Source organism: Petaurus breviceps, unplaced genomic scaffold (genome assembly GCF_028583685.1).
Source record: "Petaurus breviceps papuanus isolate PSGF00001 unplaced genomic scaffold, PetGlider_PUasm1.0 37, whole genome shotgun sequence".
NCBI classification, from domain to species: domain Eukaryota; kingdom Metazoa; phylum Chordata; class Mammalia; order Diprotodontia; family Petauridae; genus Petaurus; species Petaurus breviceps.
The window spans coordinates 31,865,909-31,888,950 of NW_027186296.1; the positions used below are offsets into that span (position 1 = coordinate 31,865,909).

The following is a 23,042-nucleotide window of genomic DNA, read 5'->3' on the forward strand; positions in this document are numbered from 1 at the left end:
AAATATCACAAGACAAGAATTCTGTTCCAATTGGCTGAGGAATTTTGTCATATCCTCTGAATCCTATATAAAAACATAGAATTAGCTGGAATTGGCAGGCAGGGGAGATCTTTCAAGCACACTTTTGAGAAGCAAAGATGGCAGAGAAAGGAGAAGTTCAACAGGGTTATTGACTCTAAAGGTATCTCAGTGCAGAAGAGCTGGGCTGAGGGAAATCATGAGAAAAGGTTAACTCTTTTCTCAGCTTTTCATGCCAGGCCCTGTTTATCCATAGCCACAGTAATTTAATCTGCTGTTTCATTACTCACATTTTCAGAATTTTGCCTCAACCACAAAGAGGCCAGAGGTTAACTATAGATAGATATAAGTGTAAAGTTAGACAGGGAGACCTCAACTTCTGCCTAAATGTTAAGAATTTTCCTAACTGGGGACTTGGTGTGATTGTTATTGAACTCATAATTTTTGTCTAAAATAAATTGCCTAAAGCTGAAGAGGAAGGAACTGCATGGATCTTAGGGGTAATTATATTGCCCCTAGGCTAGAAATGAACTAATTATTGTGAAAAGGTAGATTATTGAAGTATGGAAAATATGAAGCTTTAGAAAAACATATAAACAAATGATTGGTTGCGGTATTGTCAACATGGATTTTGTATCAACAAAATGCTCAAATGGATCTGTGATCTCACTAATGTGGGTATTCCCAATATGAGGCAGATCACATTCAATTGTCTGTCCTGGCAAACTGTCATCCACATCTTTCCAAGTTTATAACAGGGGACTGAGCCAACATGCAAGGGCTCTTCTCACTCTTTTGACATTGCAATGATACCAGTGAAGAACATGGGCTATCCATTGGTTATCTCTTGTTCTTGCTACATGAAGCAAACATATTCTATTGAAGTCAGTAAGCCAAAAAGTATTAAAGTGCTTACTATGTACCAGGTAGTATACTTAGTCCAAGGAATCTGAAGAAAGTAAAAAAGAGAGGTAGCTGGGGAGTTTATTGGCTAGAACCCTGGACCGGGAGTCAGGAACATCTGAGTTCCAATCCAGGACTCAATCATTTACTAGCTTTGTGATCCTAGGCAAGTCACTTAACCTCTATTTGCCTCATTTCTCATCTGTAAAGTGGGGATAATAATAGGACCTACCTCACCGGGTAGGTATAAAATGCTATGGGTATAAAATGGTAATTATTTGTTAAGTATTTCGCAACTTTAAAGAGTTATATAAATGCTAGATTTTATTATATATTGTCATTATTATTAAAAATCCCTGCCCTCAAGGAGCTTCCATTCGAATTAGGGAGATGACAATAGTCAGATGTATTCATGGTATATGCAGAGTAGAAGGAAGCTCTTCCCTGCTTATATCCCCTACACACTTCTTCACTGCCCTCAACGGAGTGATCCTCAACTTCTGTTCTTCAGGGACTCTAGTTAGTGTTCCATGGGTTGCAGACATTCACATCACCAGGAAATTTGGTTTTAAAAACAGGCCTTGGTTTCATGTTGAATCTTAGTGTTATTAAGAAAAAAAGCTTCATAATTTCCCACATTCAATACAACCCATTCTCTTCCTTCTGTTTTTTTTCTGTGCCCTGTTTTTTGTCCATTAACAGTGTCTATTGAAAGTATTTGTACTAGACAGGCTCTGGATGTCATCCATCCCACAGTTATCAGAACCTAGATGATAGGCATTCATCCTATTGTTTTTTTCCCCATGTAGGTCATTGGGTCAAACTCTTTTGAATCATTTTGAAAATGAATTAAGAGGCTCTGCAGTACTCCAGGCACTGATACAATCAGTACCATGTCATCCATTAGCAGGAGCAGCCAGAGGACCACCCTCCCTCCCAAGAATTCCTCTTCTTCCCCTCGGACTCTGTCCTAGACTTCTTCCATGATGATAACCAACACTTTTGGTGACTGTTCATCTACCTGTTTTGTGCAGAGGGTCATCAAATGAAGTCATATCTTCTGTAGTTCAAGGAATCTTGTATAATTTTAATGGATTGTATGGGGCATTCAAGGAGGTCTAGTACCAGCCCTTTCACCTGTCTTTGGTGTCCACCTGTCATCCAACTCTCACCTGTGACTCCAGGAAGCTGTAGCATGCTTAGTAGCCACATTCAAGTAAAACTGTTTCAGCAGATGGGCTAAACTAGGTGGAGGGTAACTGATAGGCTTCAAACCCATCAGTGAGTTGGGGAGGTGGGGTGTGGCTACCCCAAGCATGTGAAGACTTCCCCTGGTGGAATGGGTGGATGAGAACAATTTCTTCCAACGACCATGAAGGAGGCTAAAGCAGGAACTGTGAAGAACTTAGAGCTTGGTCAGACATCAAAGATGCCAAGTCATCCACTGTATCCCAGGCCTTCACCAGTCATTGTGACTTTGGCCTTGTCACAGGACTTCGATGACTCTGGAAGAGAGAATGAGGCTGATGACTTTGCACAACTCTGTCTCACTTAAATCCAGTTCATGCACAAGTCAAGACATCACCCTGTCACTGGTCCTCTTTGATGAAGGACAGACAATATAATTTTAATATATTTATGAGAGACACCCTATTGGAGGAGAGTCTTAAAGGTAGCATTTCGCTTAAATGATTTTCATAGTTAATATCCTACAAGCACAGTGATAACTTGTATTTATTCAAGTCAATAATTCAATAAGCATTTATTAAGTGCCTACTGTGTGCTAGGCATGGTGTTAAGCACTTCAGCACCTTGTGTGGCACATAGTAGGCATTTAACAAATTTTATTTGTTGATTAATTGGGGATACAAATAATAATAAGAAAGACAGTCCCTGTCCTCAAGGAGCTTACCGTCCAATGGGGGAAGGCAACACACAAAAGGAAACTGGAAAGGGGTATCTCTTCCTTCACTCCCATCTCAGAGGGAAAGATAGTTCTTCTCTTCACCAAGCCCAACCCTTCCTTTTTTTTTTTTTAAAGCAATCAGCGTTAAATAACTTGCTCAAGGTTACACGGCCAGTTATTTCTGGGTGTGGTAATGAGTATCTGAGCCCAGATTCGATCCCCAGGTCATCCCGACACTGGAGCCGGTGCTCTTACTCGCTGTGCTACCTGGCTGCCCCTCCAACCCTTCCTTCTATGCATGCTCTTGATTCCATCCCTTCCTAACTTCTCCAGCAGATTGTTTCCTCTCTCATCTCTGTCTTTTATCTCCTTCGCTACTGGCTCCATCCCTGCTACCTACAAGCATGCTGAAGTTTCTCCTGCTTGATCCATTCATGCCCACTCACTATCATTGTATATCTCTCCAACCTGTTCTAGCTAAACACTTTGGTCTCCATTTCTTCTTCTCTCACTCAATTCTAAATGCTTTGCCATCTAGCTTCCAATCTCACCATTCCAATGAAACTGCCCTTTCAAAAGTTACCCATCGATGATCTTATCATTGTCAAATTTAATAGCCTTTTCTCAATCCCAATCCACCCTAACTCTCTACAATGTTTGTCACTGTCCATCATCTCTCTCTTCTCTAGTTTTTTAAATTAATTAATCAATCAATCAATTAATTAATTTTGAATTTTCAACATTCATTTCTATAAGATTTTGAGTTCTAAATTTTCTCCCTATTCTTCCCCTTTTCCCTCCCCAAGATGGCATGCAATCTGATATAGGCTCTATGTATACATTCATATTAAACATACTTTCACATTAGTCATGTTGTAAAGAGGAACTGCATCTTCTCTAGGTTTTTGTGACTTTTTTTCCCCTGGTTCTTCTGTTTGTTTGACTTCTCCTTCCCAGTCTCCTTCAATGGATCTTTAACTTGGTGATCACATCAGCTTCCTTGGGTTCAATTATCATCTCTATGGAGATGATTCACAGATGTAAACAACCAGACCTAGTCTCTGCTGAGTTACAGCCATGTATTTTCAAACGCCTTATGAAGAAGTCATAATAGATGTCCCTCCCAAAGGCATGTGAAACTCAGCATGTGCAAAATAGAACTCAAAATCTTCCTCCCAATCCTCTTTCCCCATCTGAACTTCAGTATTCCTGCCAAGGGCACCACTGTCCTCCTAGTTACTCCAACTCCTCTCACACTCCACATATCCAATCTATTGCCAAGTATTGTCATTTCTACCTTTACAAGAGATACATATGCCCCATTTTTAATTCTTATACAGCTTCTCCTCTAGCACTGGTCCCCATCACCTCACCCTGGAACTATTTTAATAGTTTCTCATTAGTCTCCCTGCTTCAAGTATCTCCCCATTCCAATACATCCTCCACTCAGCTGCCAAGTAGATTTTTCTAAAACATAGGTTAGATCATATTGCCTCCCACATGCTCCTCCCCAACAAATTGCAATGGCTCTCTCTTACCTGCAGAATCAATATAACGTCCTCTGTTGGCATTTAAATTTCTTTTTAGCCTTTTTATATCTTATTCTCTTCCATGCACGCTATGATTGAGTTACACTTGCCTTTTTGCAATTCCTGGAACACAACACTCCATGTTCCATCTTCCACTTCTGTATCCTTGTCCTGGGTATTCCCTATGCCTAAAATGATCTGCCCCCTCACCTTGGCATCTTGGTTTCTCTGGCTTCTTTCAAGATTTAAAGCCTACCTTCTATAAGAGGTCTTAGCTTCCTTTAAGACTTAAATCCTACCTTCTATGAGAGGCCTTTCCTAGTCCCTCTAGTTGCTAATTCTCCCCTTCTATTCACATCATCTCTACTCTGTATATATTTTGCATGCACTTAATCATGTACATGTTGTCTCCCCAATTAAAATGTGAGCTCCTGCAGGGAAGGGACTATTTCCCCCCCACCTTTCCTTGTACTCCCATTGCTTAGCACAGTGCCTGGCACATAATAAAGGCTAAATAAATGCTTGTTGACTGATGGACTGACTGAACCAGAGTTCAGAAGTCCCCCTGCTCTCTGTCTGCCCTCCTTCCTTGAAATGTGCTGGGTTTGACTTTGATGAAACAACTAACAGACTTTTCTAACTCTCTCGGGAAAGCTGTTGAAAAACAAAATGCTGTATGTTGCATGAGTATGTCTTTAGTTCTGAAAGTTGGGAGGGACAAGAGAAAGAAGTGGGAGGCACTACTCTTTGTGTTTGAGGGAAATGTTTTAACAAGGCAAAGGGAGTCAATTCCTGCTAGTTACCAAACCCTGCACTAACTCCCCCCCCCCCATGCCATTTTCTTTTTGTGTGTCTGTTAATTGATTTAAAGTGACAATATTCCCAGATGAAGCTGTAAATTAGTTTCAAATGGGGGAGTCGGGCCACCCACTTCCATGGGATCATATTGCAGCAACAACATTAAAACTTGGACAAACCTCAACCCAAGGTGGGGGTGGGGGTGGGACAGGACTCTTCAAAACCTCAAGTAAAGACACATTTTCAACTCCATACGCTCCAGCTCTAAAGAAAGTGGAAACAGATGGATGGTGGCTTTGATAACGAGAAAGGCAATCAACTTTAAATATATATATTAAAAAAAACCTGAAAAACAAAATACTACCAAAAAGGATAGGTCTGTTTAGCAGTAAAACCCCAGATGTACAGCATTCCATTTTAAATACCACTGACATGTTAGAGGTTAATGGAGAAAGTTCTAAGAGAGAGGACTATACATGTTTGTTGTTCTTTCTTAGAAGTCTCTCTCTCTCTTTTTCTTGCCCTAAAAGTGAAACTTTGAGATCTAGAACTGAAAATATTAGTAGCATTTCTCACATCCCCTATCCAATCATTTGCTGAATCCTGTCAATTTTACCTTTGTAACATCTCTTGTTTATTCCCTCTTGTTTCCTCTGTGACTGCCACCACTCTGGTGCAGACCTTTATCTCTTCATACCTGTACTATTGCAACTTCCTATAGCTACATCTCCCTGCCTCAAGTATCTCCCCACTCTAGTCCATCTCCCACTAGGCTGCCAAATTGATCTTTCTAAAGCACGGGTCAGATTCAGCTAGGTGATTCAGTGGATAGGGCTCAGGAAGACCTGAGTTCAGATCAAGTCTCAGACATTTACTATCTGTGTGACCCTGGGCAAGTCACTTTACCCTATTTGTCTCAGTTTTCCCATCTGTAAAATGATATGGAGAAGGAAATGGCAAAACACTCCACCCTTTGCCAAGAAAACCCCATGTAGAGTATTGCTTGGCTATGGTCCATGGGATCATGAAGAGTCAGACACGACTGAAGAACAACAACAATAACAGCACAGGTTTGACTGTATTACCTTACCCCTGCCCTGGCTCTTTTATAAACTCCAGTGCTCTTTATTGCCTCCAGAATCAAACATTAAGTTTTATGTTTGGCTTTTAAAGTCCTCCAAAGCCTGGCCCTTCCTGTCTCTCCAGGCTTACCCCTTACTCGCCTCCCCTCTGGAATCCAATGCCCCTGGTCTCCTTGCTCTTAGTCTCACAATACACTCCATCGCCCTATCTTGGACATTTTCTCTGACAGTCTGATATGCCTAGAAGGCTCTTCCTTCTCACCTCTACCTCCTGGCTTCCCCGGCTTCCTTCAAGTCCTAACTAAAGTCTCATCTTCTACAAGAAACCTTTCCCAGTCCTATTTAATCTTAGTACCTTCCCTCTGAGGTTACCCCGATTTGTCCTGTATTTATCTGGTTTATACATAGCTGTTCGCATGTGGGCTCCCTCGTTAGAGGGTGAGCTGCTTGAGAGAAGGCACTGACTTTTTGTCTTTCTTTGTACCTCCAGCACTTAGCACAGTAGTTGTCCTGATCTATATCTTGCTGTTGGACCCAGATGGCTCTGGAGCAGAAAGTGAGGCAGGTGACTGTGCACAGCCCTCCCCCACTCAAATCCAAATCACTTGCATGTCATGGCATCACCTCCCTGATGTCATGGTCCTCTTTGAGAATAGAGGACAAACAACATCGATTTCAAATAGTGCTTGGTGCATGTTAGATGCTGAATGTATGCGTGTTGTCTTGGTCAGTTGGCTACAATCAGACTTTCAATATAGTTCATTGAGAGAGGATGAACATGTGACCTAAAATAAATCAGAAGTGTTGGTGGATGCCTGCTGACCAGTGGGTTACACTGGGCATAGGCTTAGTGGGGAAGTAGCCCTGCTTGGTTTTTCTGCTTTAGCCTTAAAGACTGCTAAGGATTGACTAAAATAAAAACAAGCAAACAACAAAAAGAAAACAGAAAACACAAGTATAAAAAACAAAACAGAAACAAAAATCCCCAACAATAATAGCAACAGACTCTTAGCCAGTATAGTACTTGGGTTCTTATTCTGGTCCCAGAATCTTTGGGCCTCAACTTCCTTATCTTTTTAGATAGAGGGATAGTAGCCACCCATATCCATTTCACAGAATAGCTACAAGGTTCTGATGAGACTATATATGCAAAAGAGCTTTGTAAAAATATAAAAAAGCTCTGCTCAAATGTAAGGTCACTTAATTATTTTAATGAAATCTACCTCTCCCATATTCCCTGCAGAATTTTTCTGTACATGGAGGAAGATGAATAAATTGCTTTTCTTTTATTCTGGAGATTGAAACCATAAAGAAAGGAAAGATTAGAAGTGAATGAGTGACTCAGACTGAAGAATATTTGGTTGTTCCTAGTCAGTGTGTCTAGAAAATGCAGGTATTTGGTTTTGTCTCAAACCATCTTCCCTCTCTCTTTGGATTTTGCTTCATTTTGCATTTCTATATATGTATGTGTTCATACATGTTTGTATGTACATGCACACACATATATACACATATGTGTATGTATATATGGTTCGGAAGGATTAATATAGTATGTTCTTATTTTTATTTCATGCTTTCATTTAGTCCAAGTCGCTGAAAGAGAAAGAAAATTGAGAGCCAGAATGAAGCTAAGCTTGGCCATCCCCAGTGTCAAGGTGGTCATTAGATTTCTGTTTCTGTGACCTCCTCGAACAGAGAGAAACTCTTCAGAATCATATCAGTGCACCTGTTGAAAAATTTCTCTCTCATGGGAAAAGGTTTATTAGCAGCTTGGGTGGGCTTGGTTATTCATAATCCTCCAACCTGGCAACACAGATCCTCTTGGAAAGTTTTTTTTTTTTACATTATTATTTTGTATTCCTGGAGCCTAGCTACATACATGGCCTTTGATGTTAGGAAGAAGAGGAATAGCTAAACCTCTAGCTTTTGTGTGGTTCTGAGTTTTAGAGCTCTCCCTAAATCAAATGATTTCTCCAGACCCAAATCGATTTCAATTTACTGACTTTTTCTTATACCACTATTAACTTGGCAGTTTCCAATATTATTTCTGACAAGAGAGCTCTTTACTTTTTTGGTCAGTAGGGGTGGGAGTGAGACCAAGAATCAGCCTTGCTGTCAATGAGGCTGATGGCCTTTAAATCCTTCCCTTTGAATCAGACTCTAATAGGCTTGTCTGGCACCTGTTCTAAGACTCCCAGGGAAGATGGCAGCTGGGAATGTGCCAGGGGTGACACCTATGAGTGCATCTGTGCAAAGTAGCAGCTGGTTCACCTTTACCCCCAAGAGAAATTAGTCTAGGATAAGGGAAGGCAGGCATTGAGCAAGAAGGGATTTTATTAAACTTAGAAAATTGAACCCTTGGTGATAATACTTGCCCTACTGGTTACTTATGATCGACCATTTACAATGCTGTTCTTCCCTTGATTTTAATAGCAATTATATCTGCAGCTTTGAAATTAAACATATGTTGTTGGAAATTCTTTATGTTGTTGTGTCTTCCCCTACTTACCACCTTGTCGCCTTAAGGAGATATCTTATATTATTTTATTTTGCTTTTCGGAGGGGGGAAGGCAGGGCAATTAGGGTTAAGTGACTTGCCCAAGGTCACACCAGTGTCTGAGGTCAGATTTGAACTCAGCACCTACCTCAAAGGGTTTTTATCAATATCAAATGAGAATATTTGTAAAAAGCACTTCTAGGACCTGATATATAGTAGGTACAATATAAATACATATTCCCATCTCAATAGGAGACATTTCTGCTCTGTAGTCTTGCATTTGGGATTAGTACACTGCATGGGAACAGACAATAGAGGTGCTCTCATTTCCCTCTCAGTTACCTCTATTTCTTTGGGAATGTCTATCAGATGAAGAAAGGATTTTGTGTGAGAATCATCAGAGATGGCTCAGGTCATCTACTGTGTGCTCAGTTTTGTACCAAGCACTGTCCAGGTGGGGCTTAGGGAGAAATACAAAATACAAAATTAGGGAGAAATGCAAAGAAAAAGATATATCCCATAACCCTGATGGCTTTACAGTCTAATCTATTTACAAATAATAGTAGCTCACATTAATAAAGCATTCTCCTACGATAGCCCTGTGAGGCAGAGTGAACACTGGCATCCTCCCCATTTTAGATGTGGGAAAGAGAGGAGCATGGTTTAGTGGAGAGGGTGCTGGTTTGAATCAGGGAGAACTGGTTTCAAACCCTGCCTCTGACACTTACTACCTGCATGACCAGGAACAAATCTCTACCTCTCTGAGCCTCAGACAATTAATTCTCTAAGACCTTAAGTTAAAAATGGGGTGCTATCTGTGATGGGGAGGGGAGTTCCTTACATATTCTTGATAATGACATGCAGATGTGGAAAATGTGGTGGTTTTGAGGGAATAAAGTGATGAGCTCACTCATGCAGTTATTAAGAAACTGAGTTACCACTCCAACCCTAGTCTTCTTACTTCAAGTCCACTGTCAGTCAGCTTGCATTTATTAAGCACCTACTATGATTCAGACACTGTGCCATGTAAGCACAGAGACACAAATAGAGGCAAAAAAGAGTTTTAGCTCTCAAAGATCTCAGAGTCTATGCCTGCTAAAAAAAGAATGTAGTCATGTGAAACAATTAGAGAACCAACTCCTCTCCAACAAAAAACAGTAAATAAATAAAAAAACAAAATCCAGAAACAAAAAACTCTAAAACAAAACAAAACACAAAACAGGCCAACCCCATACAAAATGGCAAAATGAAGACTTTAGAACTGGGTGTTAAGGGAATACAAAGTAAAGACATAGTCAGTGAAAATGACCTTAGGCAAGAAATTAATATGAATTATCAACCAATAAATCAATCAACATTTATTAAGCACCTGCTATGTGGCATTATACTAAGCACTGGGGATAAAAAAAAAAAGACAAAAGACAGTACCTATCCTCCAGGAACTTACAAGGATTTTAGGTGTAGGCTAATCTCTCCTACTATTCTAGATAAGGTCATGCTGGTGAGAAGATCCACTTTGTTGGTACTCGGAGAAGCAATAGGATGTTGGTTGTAAGAGTCAGGAAGACTTGACTGAATTCTGCCTCAGAAATGGACTAGTTTTGTATCATTTAATCATACAGGTCTTCAGTTTTCCCATCTGTAAAAAATTAGTTGCTGGAGAAGATAAAGACAAGGGAATTATGGATCATGTTTATTTGAGGGGTCAGTCACAACCTTCAGGAATGGAGGTGGTAGCTTTCAGGGCCAAAATAATGACTACTATTTACATAGGACTTGAAGATGTGCAAAGTATTTTATATATATTATCTAATTTTATCCTCACAACCCCACTAGGTAGGTGTTATTATCACCCCATTTTACAGAGGAAGAAACTAAGACAAAGAGAGATTGACTTGTCCAGGTTCACACAGTTAGTGTCTGAGGAAAGATTCAAATCTACACTCTTTAACCATTAAACTCTGATTATGTTTCAGACACTACTTTCTTGCTTCAGTAGAATATAAGTGTCAGTGGTCATGTAAATTAATCTATTTTTTAATTAAAATTTATGTTTATTTTTAGTTTACATCATTAATTTCCACAAGATTTTGAGTTACAAATTTTCTCCCCGTCTTTTCCCTACCCACCACCCCAAAACAGCGATCCCACTGTATACCCCCTTCTCCAATCTGCTCCCTTCTATATCCTACCCCATACCTACCCCTTGTGACTTTCCAGTAGGGCAAGATGGATCTCTATACAAAATGCCTGTATATCTTATTTCCCAGTTGCATGTAAAAAATAATATTAATAATAATAACATTTTTTTAAACATTTGATTTTAAAACTTTGAATTCCAGATTCTTTCCCTTCTTCCCTTGTCATCCACCCTTACTGGGAATATAGGCAATTCAATATAGGTTGTACATGTGTAGTTATGCAAAACATTTCCACAGTAGATATATTGTAAAAGACTGACTATATTTCCCTCCATCCTATCCCGCCCTCACTTGTTCTATTCTCTACTTCAACTCTGTCCCTTTTTAAAAGTATATGCTTCTAATTACCCTTCCCCCAACATGCCCTCCCCTCCATCATCCCCCTTCTCATTCCCTTACCCCCTATTCTCCTGTAGAGCAAGATATCCAGTTCTGTGTGTATGTCATTACCTCCCTAAGTCATATTCAATGAGAGTAAGGTTGACTCATTCCCTTTTGCCTTCCTGTTCTTCCACTCCATTGTAACAGTTATCCCTTGCATCCTCTATATGAGATAATTTACCCCCATTCTTTCTCTCCCCATCTCTTCTCATTATATTCCTCTCTCACATCTCAATTTCACCTTTTAAATATTATCCCTTCCTATTCAATTGATCCTGTGCCCTCTATGTATACCTGTACACATATATACACACACTCACATATGTATTTATATGCCCATATACCCTCCTATATATATATGTATACACACACACATATACATCTTTAAATACCCTTCAACTATCCTTATACTGAGAAAAGTTTCATAAGTTACAATTATTGTTTTTTCCATGTAGTAATATAGGTAGTTCATCTTTGATAAGTTCCTTATGATTTCTTTTCCCTGTTTAACTTCTCATGCTTCTTGTATTTGAATGTCAAATTTTCTATTCAATTCTGGTTTTTTTATGAAAAAAGCTTGAAAGTCCTCTATTTCATTGAATAACCATATTTCCCCCTGAAACATTATACTCAGTTTTGCTGGGTAGGTGATTCTTAGTTTTAATCTTAGCTCCTTTGATCTCCGGAATATCATATTCCAAGCCCTTGGATCCCTTAATGTAGAAGCTGCTAGATATTGTGTTACCCTGATTGTGTTTTCACAATGCTCAAATTGTTTCTTCCTGACTGCTTGTAATATTTTCTCTTGATCTGGGAACTCTGGAACCTGGCTATACTATTCCTAGGAGTTTTCTTTTTGTGATCTTTTTCAAGAGGTAATCAGTGAATTCTTTCAATTTCTATTTTGCCCTCTGGTTCTAGAATATCAGGGCAATTTTCCTTGAGAATTTCTTGAAAGATGATTTCTAGGTTCTTTTTTTGATCTTGGCTTCCCAGTAGTCCAATAATTTTTAAATTATCTCTCCTGGATCTATTTTCTAGGTCAGTGGTTTTTCCAGTGAGGTATTTCCCATTGCCTTCTATTTTTTTCATTTGTTTGGATCTGTTTTATAGTATCTTGATTTCTTGTAAAGTCATTAGCTTCCATTTGCTTCAATCTATTACTGAAGGAATTATTCTCTTCAGTGAGCTTTTGAAATTCTTTTTCCATCTGGCGAATTTGGCTTTTTAAGGCATTCTTCTCCTCATTGCCTTTTTGGGCCTCTTTTGCCATTTGAGTTAATTTATTTTTTTAAAGCAATTGGGGTTAAGTAACTTGCTCAAGGTTACATGGCCAGTTATTTCTGGGTGTGGTGCTGAGTATCTGAGCCCAGATTTGATCCAGGTCATCCCAACACTGGAGCCGGTGCTCTTACTCGTTGAGCCACCTGGCTGCCCCAAGTTAATCTATTTTTAAGGTGTTATTTTCTTTAGTCAGGTTGTTGACTCACTTTTCTTGATTTTCTTGCATCATTCTCATTTCTCTTCCCAATTTTTCCTCCACTTTTCTCACTTGATTTTCAAAATCCTTCCTGAGCTCCTCTATGGCATGTAATTAGTTCATATTTTTCTTGGGAGCTTTTGATGCAGAAGTTCTGACTTCACTGTCTTCTTCCTGTTCCATGCTTTGATCCTTTTTGTCCCTGAAAAAGGAATCTATGGTTGGATTGTGTTTCCTCTGCTTGCTCATGTTGCCAGTCAATTACTTGACTTTTGAACTCTTTGCCATGCTAGAGCTCTGCTTTCAGAATGGAAAGAGCTTTGTCCCAAATTGCTGGGGTTTTTGCAGCTGCTGGAGCTACTAAGAGGGTGCCATCTCTACAGCCCCCACATGCTCTGGCTCACTGGTCACACACCTCAGGACCACCACCCAAGATCACAATTCAGATCCAGGCAGGTTAAAGCAAGAGCCATTACCCTCTGAATGGTCACTTGGCCCCCCTACAGTCTGCAGGCCAGGAGCTCTGAAGCAGCCACATGGAGGTGGCTGCATGGCTGCCACACCTCCACAGCTTCTTGCTTGGGGGTCAGAGGCTGGACCATGTTTCCATCCCCCCCAGTTCCAACAGCATTCTACACTGACCTTTTACTTTATCTTTGGCATTTATGGCTTGATATTTCTGGAAACCACCACAGTTGCTGGTGATCCACTCTCCTGAGGTCCACTCCAGCTGCTGCTGGTCAGGGCCACCCTCGGGCTAAAACAGTGGGCTCACTAAAGGCTGGGCTTGGCTCCCAGTGCTCTGTGATGGACTCTTTCTGCCAGCCTGCTGGGCTGCCTTCAGTGGGAGATTTGTTTCTCTCTGTCACTCTGTGGGTTCTGCACCTCTAAAATTTGTTTAGAGTCATATTTTATAGGTATTTGATGTGGTTATGGGGGGAGCTCATGGAGTTTTCCTGCTTCTATGCCACCATCTTGGCTCTGCCCCACCAATTAACCTATTTTTCAATATTAATTGTTGTATCATCTGTACTTTCCCTTTTCATCTACATAGGTCTTCCTGTTTTCTATTATAAAATCCTTAAAATTAGGGAGTGGATATGTTAATTCACTTCATGCAGTGCTCTATGCAAAAATATTTAATATTTGCTTCTTAATTATCATGCCCATAGCCCCTTGACTTAGCCTGGAAAACTTTGGTCAGCTACTTGGGAAGTTCACAACCTGTCTCTGATTCTTGGCCAAGATTTATTAGTATATATACTGCTCTGCTTATTTGAATAGAAAAGCATATAAAATGTATTTAAAGTGCTGGGTAGTCATTGACTTGATTACCTGGACAGTCTAACAATTCACTTGCCTTATTTTTTAAAAAATCAGTTGTTATTAATATATATTTATATCACCATAATTTCCCCAGTATCCTGTCTCTTCTCCTCTCAAAGCGCCATCCTATGCAACAAATACTATTTTAAAGGCAAAAAAGAAGAAAAAACTAGCCTGTTTTATTAAATACATTAAAAAAAGTCTTAAAATATGTTCAATGCACAGTACTTGTAGACTTCCCACCTCTGCAAAGGGGTTAGGTCAGAATGTCTTCTTAGGTCTTTTTCAAGCGAAACTTTTCTTGGTAATTTTGTAACATTCTCTTGAATTTTTGGTGGCTGTTCTTTTCATGTACATTGTAGTTACTGTATATGTTGTTTTCTTGGCTCTGCTTACTTCACTCTGTATCAGTTCATATAGATCTTTCCACAAATCATTTCTAATAGCACAGTAATATTCCCTGACATTCATGAACCACAATTTGTTTGGCCATCACCCAAAATCATCTGCCTTTTAGCAAACACTTATTGTCTACTATATGCACAATTCTGGCCTGTGCTTGAATACTTCCATTTTCAGGGAGCTTAGTACCTTAAGGCTGGGTGTGAGGGTAGAAAGCTGGATAAACAAAGCCAGGCACCAACATTCCCATAGCATTTGTACAGACCTGAAGGTGACTAATTCCTTTTAATCTCTATTCTTTGATTTCAGTTCCCATTCATATTCTCTATCTCTTTTATTAGAAAGGATCCTCTTTTCTGTTCCTTCTTCCAACTTTAGATTTCTGGGTATAATATAATCCCAGAAAGAACATACTCTTAATTTATCAGTCAGTTCCCTCTGAGCTTATACAGGGTATCTGAAGTCTTGGGGCAGTTAAAAGATATTAAAGCTTGGATATTATTATTAAAGTTTTAATAGCTTAAAACTAAGCTATGACTTTTGGGATACCCTGTATCTCCCCTCCTCCAGTGGTATATTACCAAAGCTTTGCTAACACCAGACAATAACACATTTCATTTTAGGACAGTTTTAATTGGTAACAAGTCCTTTATGATGAGCTGAAATCAGCCTCCTTGTAACTTCCACCCACTGGTCCTATTTCCAACTTCTGTAGCTACACAGAATAAGTCTGATCTCTCATCCACATGATAAGCCTGTCCAGTATTCAAAGATAGCTATCATGTTCCAACTATTTTTTCTTGGGAAGCAATTGGGGTTAAGTGACTTGCTTAAGGTCACACAGTTAGTAAGTATCAGATTTGAACTTAAGTCTTCCTGACTCCATGGCCAATGCTATGTCCACTGCATCACCTACCTGCCCCTCAACTATTTTTTAAAAATTTGCTGAACTGAATCTTTTCTATGAATGTAGCAAGGAGTATGAATCTTCTTCATTTTGGGGATAGGCATTTGCATGCTTATAGCAGCCTAGACTCCTCCTTCCTCTTTTTGGGTAGAAGTCTCTAGATAATTTGCATAACCTGTGCCAGATGACCAGGAGGAAGATGAGAAATAGGAAGAGAAGAGGGTAGAGCACAGAAGTTTCCCTTAGAACCTCAAAACTCAGTGAGAGGTAATGCCATGCAAAAGAATATTTATTGGTGATGTCTGGAGAGAGCATTGCAAGCAATGAGTCAAAAAGAAAAATTCTTGGAGGGGACAACCAAAGTGGAGAACGATCCCCAGGTTCTTCCCTTTTTGGAGCCTCATCCAGGATAGTGTGTTAAGTCATGGAAGTTATATAGCTCTTTGGAAGAGAAGGTGTTCAGGTGGGGCTCTCTTGATTATCCGTGGTCTAAGGATGATGTTTTCTGTCCCTTAATTTGTTAATGAAACTAGTCCATTTAAAGCCTTGTGGACTTCAATGTTGCTTTTGAAGGGAGCTGATGGTTAGCCTTGAGGAACTACTAGATACTGACATTTCTAGATTACACCTAGATGGAGTCAGTGAGTCAGAGAAATGAGAGGTCCCAAAGCACCACAAGCCTTCCAAGTTAGGAGAAATGATTTTTATTTTCAAGTACAGGCTTTTTAAACTAGCATTAGGGGGCAGCTAGGTGGTGCAGTGAATAGAGCACTGGCCCTGAAGTCAGGAGGACCTGAGTTCAAATTCGGCCTCAGACACAACACAAAAACTAGCCGTGTGACCTTGGGCAAGTCGCTGAACCCCAATTGCCCTACCTTCCCCCCTGAAAAAAAAAAAAAAAAGAAAATAAACTAGCATTAGTAGTGTGGGAACAGCACCTTGGAAAACACAGATGCCCACCTGAACCTAGAGTGTGGTATATAATTGTGCCTTGAGATGTTCTTCCTTATTCTTCATTCTGTAGAAAGGCAAAAATATCCTTTTATTTTTATTTATTTAAATATCCTTAGCATGCAAATGAGTTTGAGCTGGAACAAAAGGTAAACTGGGCCGGCAGATCCATTGGTTTCCACCACCCTGCTCCCATTCTCACCTTTATTATACATATTTGTCAGCAAAAAAGGACCCAATGTTTGGCTGTTGTTTTTGGCCTGAAAAAAAAAACAGGATTTTCTTCCTACAATTCTCTCCCCCTCTCCCTTCTCCCAGGAAAGAATTTGTATTACTAGCAGATTACACAGCTTAAACATGAATATCTGTTATCATACCTCATAAACACAAACTGACAAACAGACAACTATATACTATAGTATACATACAGATACTGTATTCCACTGCACAATCCTTGCCTCCACATAATCTTTGCGCCCAGTTTTGTTTTGTTGTGTTTTTCACTTCAAAAATTGGTTTGGAACCTTTCATTGAGTAATTGTCACAAGGTGTAATTGTGTTCATTACACAGATAAAAGGTAAACAGAGTAGCAATGTTTTCACCAGTGGCATATGGATACACATTTATCTCTTGTGCGTTGCAAACCGAGAGTCTAGAATTCTCAGCCTGCCCATTGGCAGTATTCAAATTTAGCACATATTCACAAGTATTCTGTGTATCCTAATTTTGCACCAAAGATGGTTTAGTAATAAGTTTTTTTTTTTTTGCTATGCAGTTTTTATTTTCATTAAAAAATCAGCCCAATACAAGACACCAACATACATAGCCATGCACTCTCCAGTGCTGGCTGTGGAACTCTCCAGGTTTAAAAAGGAGACATATGAGACCCCCACACTAGACAACTTAGAATGTATTTTATCAAGTGGTAATTGCAGGTCTTTGCCTTCAGTCCTTAACAGGATAAATGGTACAATAGCCCAATCTTCCTGGGATGAGGACAAAGAGGGGGCTTCAGTATGTTCAACCATTCTCCATAGAAGGCTCCGAAGCAGAACTCAGAGTAGCCTGGGTCCATTATCGCCATCCAGGAGCTCATAGAGTAGGTCACAGCTACATTTTTCTTACTATCCATAATAAATAATTTTTAAGTAATACCGTCACATTAAAAAAAAAAAACTTCACACAATGATCACACCCCACATTTTTGTAAGAAAAATTTGGCATAAAATCTGTGATGATTATGCAATGAAATATGATATCTAATAAATGACATTTACAGTAGAACTGCATAAGGCTAGGGTTAGTGCATGTACAAACATACTACATAGCATATAATCATGATAATTTATCTATTAAACTAAGAACACAAATCTCAGTGCAGTACAAAACATATAACATCACCTAACAAGAGTTGTGTTCAATAACTAATAACTGTCCATAGAGGATATGAACCATAACTATAGTTTATGCATAGTAATATGACTACCTACAAGTATATACAGCAACAATACTCAACAGAATAATAAAAGTATTATTGTACAGCAAATACATAAATCACATGCAATTCAAGTACAAGACTTAACATTTGTTCCTTTTAAATTTCATCAATTTTGGACCATCATTCTCTAGAGTCAGCTAAGCAATATAGCAAATAGAACCTAGAGTCAAGAAGACCTGAGTTCAAGTTTGGCCTTAGAAGCATACTAGTTATTTGACCCTGGGCAAGTCACTTAACCATCGCCTGCCTCAGTTTTCCTCAACTGTAAAAATGGGGATAATAATAGCATCTACCTCACAGAGTTGTGACAATCATATCAGACAGTATTTGTAAAGCGCTTACCACAGGCCAGTGCATAGTAAGGAGATGCTTAAAAAATACTTGTTCTCTTCCCTGTGCCCTCTTCTGTCAGAATAATTTTGAATCTTTATTCTGGTAACCACTGGATTATCCTTCTCCTTCAGCTTTGTGTTGAACCTGAAATGTTGACCAGGATGAGGACAAGGATGGAGTTCCCTGACAAAGTACTTTACCACTATGACACCAATTTGTTAATCAACATATTTTGAGATTTTAATTTAGCCAAATTATTATTTGGTGCCATTAGAATGTAAGCTCCTTGAGGTCAGGGACTGTTATATATTTTTTTAAGGTCACACAACTAATAAATGCCTGAGGCTGGATTTGAACTTAGGTCCTCCTGACTCCAGGGTTGGTCCTCTGCCCATTGTATCACTTAGCTGCCTCAGGCACTGTGTTTTGGCTCTTTTTATGTCTCCAGAGCTTACCACAGGACTTGGCACATAACAGGCACTTAATAAATGTCTATTGATTGATTGATTGGTATACTTAGCTATATTATTATTATCTGAAATTTCTTCATTCTGTCAACAAGAACATAATGAACATTTTGTTCATTGCTAAAATCCAGATTCAGTGTGATCTTCTTCTGATCAAGCATTATAGCATATATATATAAATATATATTTTTATTTTATATATTATTTTTATTTTATATTATATTTTATATTATATATATATAAGAAAAGGAAAGGAAAGCAAGGAAAAGAAGTTACTTTGATATGATTTGTTCTTACAACCTTCATTCATTTCTAGTGATTGCTGTTTCCTTTTCTTCATGTTTATACTTTGTGTTTGATATTTGGTTCTAGAATTTTTCCAGGGACCAAACCAATCTCACTAATCTCTAGTTTCTGGAATTTGCTTTTCTTCTTTTTTGAAAATTTAGGCATTTGTCTATCTATGCTCATTTGGCACCTCATTTGACTTTTCAACATGACTCTGTGAGTAAAATGATAAGTTTTCTCTCAGGAACAGAATTTGTCTGGCCTGCAGAGAGAGTTCATTTCAAGCAGTTATTTTACTCACTTATCTCCTTTACTAACTTCTCACTCATTTCAGGCTTTAATTCTCTATTAATCATGTTTGTTTTACCTTTTTGCAGGTGAAGATCTTTCTTTTTGATAGAGAAGATGAAAGTAAATAGTTGTTGAGTAATTCTGTTTTCTTTTTCTCTATCATTTGCTAACAATACATTAACTACCCCAAGCACTGGGGTGCGGTTTATTTTTTCTGATCCAAACAAAAAAACATTTTTTTAACACCCTTGGCATCTTGCACAATTTTTAATTAATTTTCTGGGCTTTAGCCTTTTGGACACTATTTTAAAAAATAATTATATACTCTTATGATTAGTCCTTATTTAGGAATACCTTCTTCCATCTTTTGTATAGGCCCTTTCAAAATTTGAGCTCATTTACTTTCTTTATATATTTCCCTTTTCCTTTTTCAAGATGATTTGCAATTATAGCACCAGAATTTCATTTTTCGAAAGCTTTGCATCTCTTATGATCTAGTTTCCCTTTTAGAGTTTCTGGCCATAATATACTGCATTTGTTCTTTTTGAACTTTCTCTAAAAATGATATTAAATAACTTTTGTCTGTACTGTTCTTTCAGATCTTTTCAACGTTCTTTGAAATATATTATCAATGGAAAGCAATGATAGAAAAAAGATGAGAATCAATTGGATCAATAAATCGACCATCCTCATACCATTTCATATAACTAAAAAAATACGCAACATTCTGATACCTTTCTCAGATAAGAATACTTCTAAGGAAATAACTTATTAATCATTCAATCAAAAATACTAAACGAGGTATGGGAAATTTTTTAATCAATTTGGAAGGAATGAAAGCCATTAGATGAAAGAAATGAAATGATGCCAGTGAGGAAGTATACTGGGATTGATTGAAGAGCCTCAGTTATACCCTGTGGTCCTGTGATAAAATAGCAGGCTGGGCCTTTCTACTGGGAGGCCAGACTGGTGTTGGAAGCAGTTCTAACCAAGCCTGGGAGAGGCAGCCACTTGTGAGAGAGAGAAGAGAGCCTTTGTCCATTTCCCTCTCTGCCTCACCAGAGAATGACCTTGTGAGCTTCAAAAGGTCAGAAGACTCAGGACTTGTTAAGGATATCCTGACGGTACTGCTAGAACAACATTGGCTGATGGCTATGTCTGCATTGGTAGGCGCACTCAACAGCAGCTTCAAGACACTATAAGTAACCCAGCAAAAACTCTAACATATTTATGGGATTTTAGGAGGGGATAAAAAGACTTTTTAGCTACAAGGTGCTGTAAATCACCTCTTTGTCACATGTACTCTCCAAGCTTACGTCTACTTTCCCTTGGACTTTGTATGTATTTGTGTGTTTCTGTTTTGGGGAGGATGCTTTGTACCAAATTTTCTTACAGTATCACTTTAACTGATGAACTGTTCTCAACTCTATTCCCCTCTCCCTGCCCCATTCTCCTCTTCCTGTTCAGGAGCCTTTGTGGAAGGGGACTTGAAATGTTGGTGCTTTGTATTCATCTTGTAAAGTGATGAAGGGAAACCTCATGTCTTATCCAAGACTGCAAATACTTTTCCTTATAAAGTATTGGATGACTACAGTTTAGTAGATAGTTCAAAGTCCTCTGAAATCTGGAATTTCTAGTGTTTTTGTTTCAATAGAGCTTAATATATTTTCAAAGTATTTATCACTTCAGTGTAGCATCTTTTTCATTCATTTAAAAAAAGAAGTTCTACTGAAATAATTTTCTAATGAAAAAATAAACATTTAGAAATATCACTATTTCTAAAGAGATAATTAAGTCTGGCTAGCTCATTGAAATCAACTTTAAATCAATGGAGAACACATCAGTAGGGACTCACAAACTATAGTATTCGGAAAAGAAAACAAAACAAACCAAACCAAACAGGCAACCTCTCAGGGTTACTTTTAGATCCCTGAGCGGAGCAGGAGCAGCCAGCTGGTGTGGATCTAACCTGCCAGTGTAAATGAGAGTTCAGAATGGTGACTTCTGGGTGTTGGTCTATGGTACACACACAATAAATATTTTTTTGAATGAAGGAATGAATGATTCCTTTTGATCCTCATATATATTGAGGACATTCTGTCTCCATGGGGTATCTTCCTGAGCGTCCTAGACAGCAAGGATCTCTCTTGTCCTTGCACTACATGTTGTCTTTTTCACTCATTGGTACCTAGTCCATGCTACCTCGTTTTGTTATCTTTTCTGTGTCTGTCGTATCTACCCAACTGGATCATAAATTCCTTGAGAGCAGGAATTACACTGATAGCTTTTTGTACCTGTGCATGGAACAAGGTCATAGAATCACAGATAATAGAATCATAGTTCTAGACTCAGCAATGCTGTGGGTTGTGACCCCATATAGGGTCACAAAAATTTGAAAACAGTGAAAGATTTCTGAACATGCAATGACCAAAAATTAACTAAAAATCAAATGTGTAATGAATTTGAGGTGTTTCTGGTGGTGCTTGCCCATGTTGCATTGCTCCACTTCAATGCAGTTCATAGTTCTGAACACAAAGCACATGCACTTTGCACTTTGCACCTTGCATGCCTTCAGGTCTTGCAATGCCAACATTGCTAAAAGGAGTCATGAGGGGAAAAAGTTTAAGAAACCCTATAATTCTAGAGTTGGAATGAATGAATAAAAAAGCACTTATTAAGCAATTACTATGTGCCAAGTACTATGCTAAGTTCTGGGGATACAAATATAAAAGCAAGGTAGTCCCTGGGCTCAAGGAACTTTTATTTTAATAGGAGGAGACAATCCATATAGAACCTTCTATTTGAAGTCCCTTGATGCCTCTCCCTAGCTGTTGGTACATTCCTTTCCAAAACTAACATGTATTAATCTTTTAAATATTCTGTATATAGTTATGTGTAATTGTTGTCACCCCCATTAGAATGTAAACTCCTTGAGGGAAGGGACAGTTTCACCTTTTTTCCCCCTTCATATCTTCTGATTGATAGCAATGCCTATAAGTTCTTAGAGCACCATACCAGGGCAAATGGTAAGGCCTGGTGGTCTGGAGAGTAGGAGGGCCATTAGAGGTTTCAGAGGTCATCCCCTATAGGGATCCCCTTATTTTACAAATTCGGAAACTGAGGTGTGGGGAGGGCCTGGGCCCTCGTTTTCCCCAGGTTATTTATGAAAAGAGCATCAGAGGTGGAACTGACTCTCAACAAGTGTTTTGTGAGGATAATAATAATGATTAGGTTCAATCTCCATTTTAGAGATGAGGAAACTGAAACTCATGTTTGTCACTTGCCTAAAGTCACAGACGTATTAGAAGTGTGGGAAAGTTATGATCCAAACCCAGGTCTTCTAACTCCTAGCCTGACACTCTTACAATTTCCAATTTTTGTGTGTGTGAGTGGTGGGAAGCTAGACTTGTGATTTCATCATTGTGGACAGTCCTTGACATGGAAGCTCAGAGGGGCAATTCATACGTAACTTTTACTCTTGGAGAGTTTCCCAGGACATCAAGAGGCTAATGATTTGATTAATGTGATACAGGCATAATGACTAGAGACAGAGCCTGGACCCAAGTCTTCTGGACTTCAGGACCATCCCTCTGCACCCTTCACCCTCCTGCTCCTCACTTTGTACTAGTACCTAGGCTCTGGATAGCCCCTGTTCATTTAAAGTCCAGTTGCTCTCTTGACCACACTTGGGTTTCACTGGAATGCTTACACTCTGGGTTGTAAAATGGCCAGCATTTTGGCATCAGTTCATTTTCCCCAAGATTTAGCCCTGAAGATTTATAG

The 23,042-nt window shown here is 38.9% G+C and overlaps 1 long non-coding RNA gene across 1 annotated transcript; it reads right to left on the bottom strand.

The window, feature by feature from the left end:
- Window positions 1-1,227: 1,227 nt before the first annotated feature.
- LOC138168520 (uncharacterized) lies at window positions 1,228-4,949 on the bottom strand. Its single transcript, XR_011170116.1, has 2 exons — window positions 4,366-4,949; window positions 1,228-2,426 (listed from the first exon to the last, which is right to left on the bottom strand). It is a non-coding gene; the product is annotated as an uncharacterized lncRNA (long non-coding RNA).
- Between the last annotated feature and the right edge of the window lie 18,093 nt (window positions 4,950-23,042).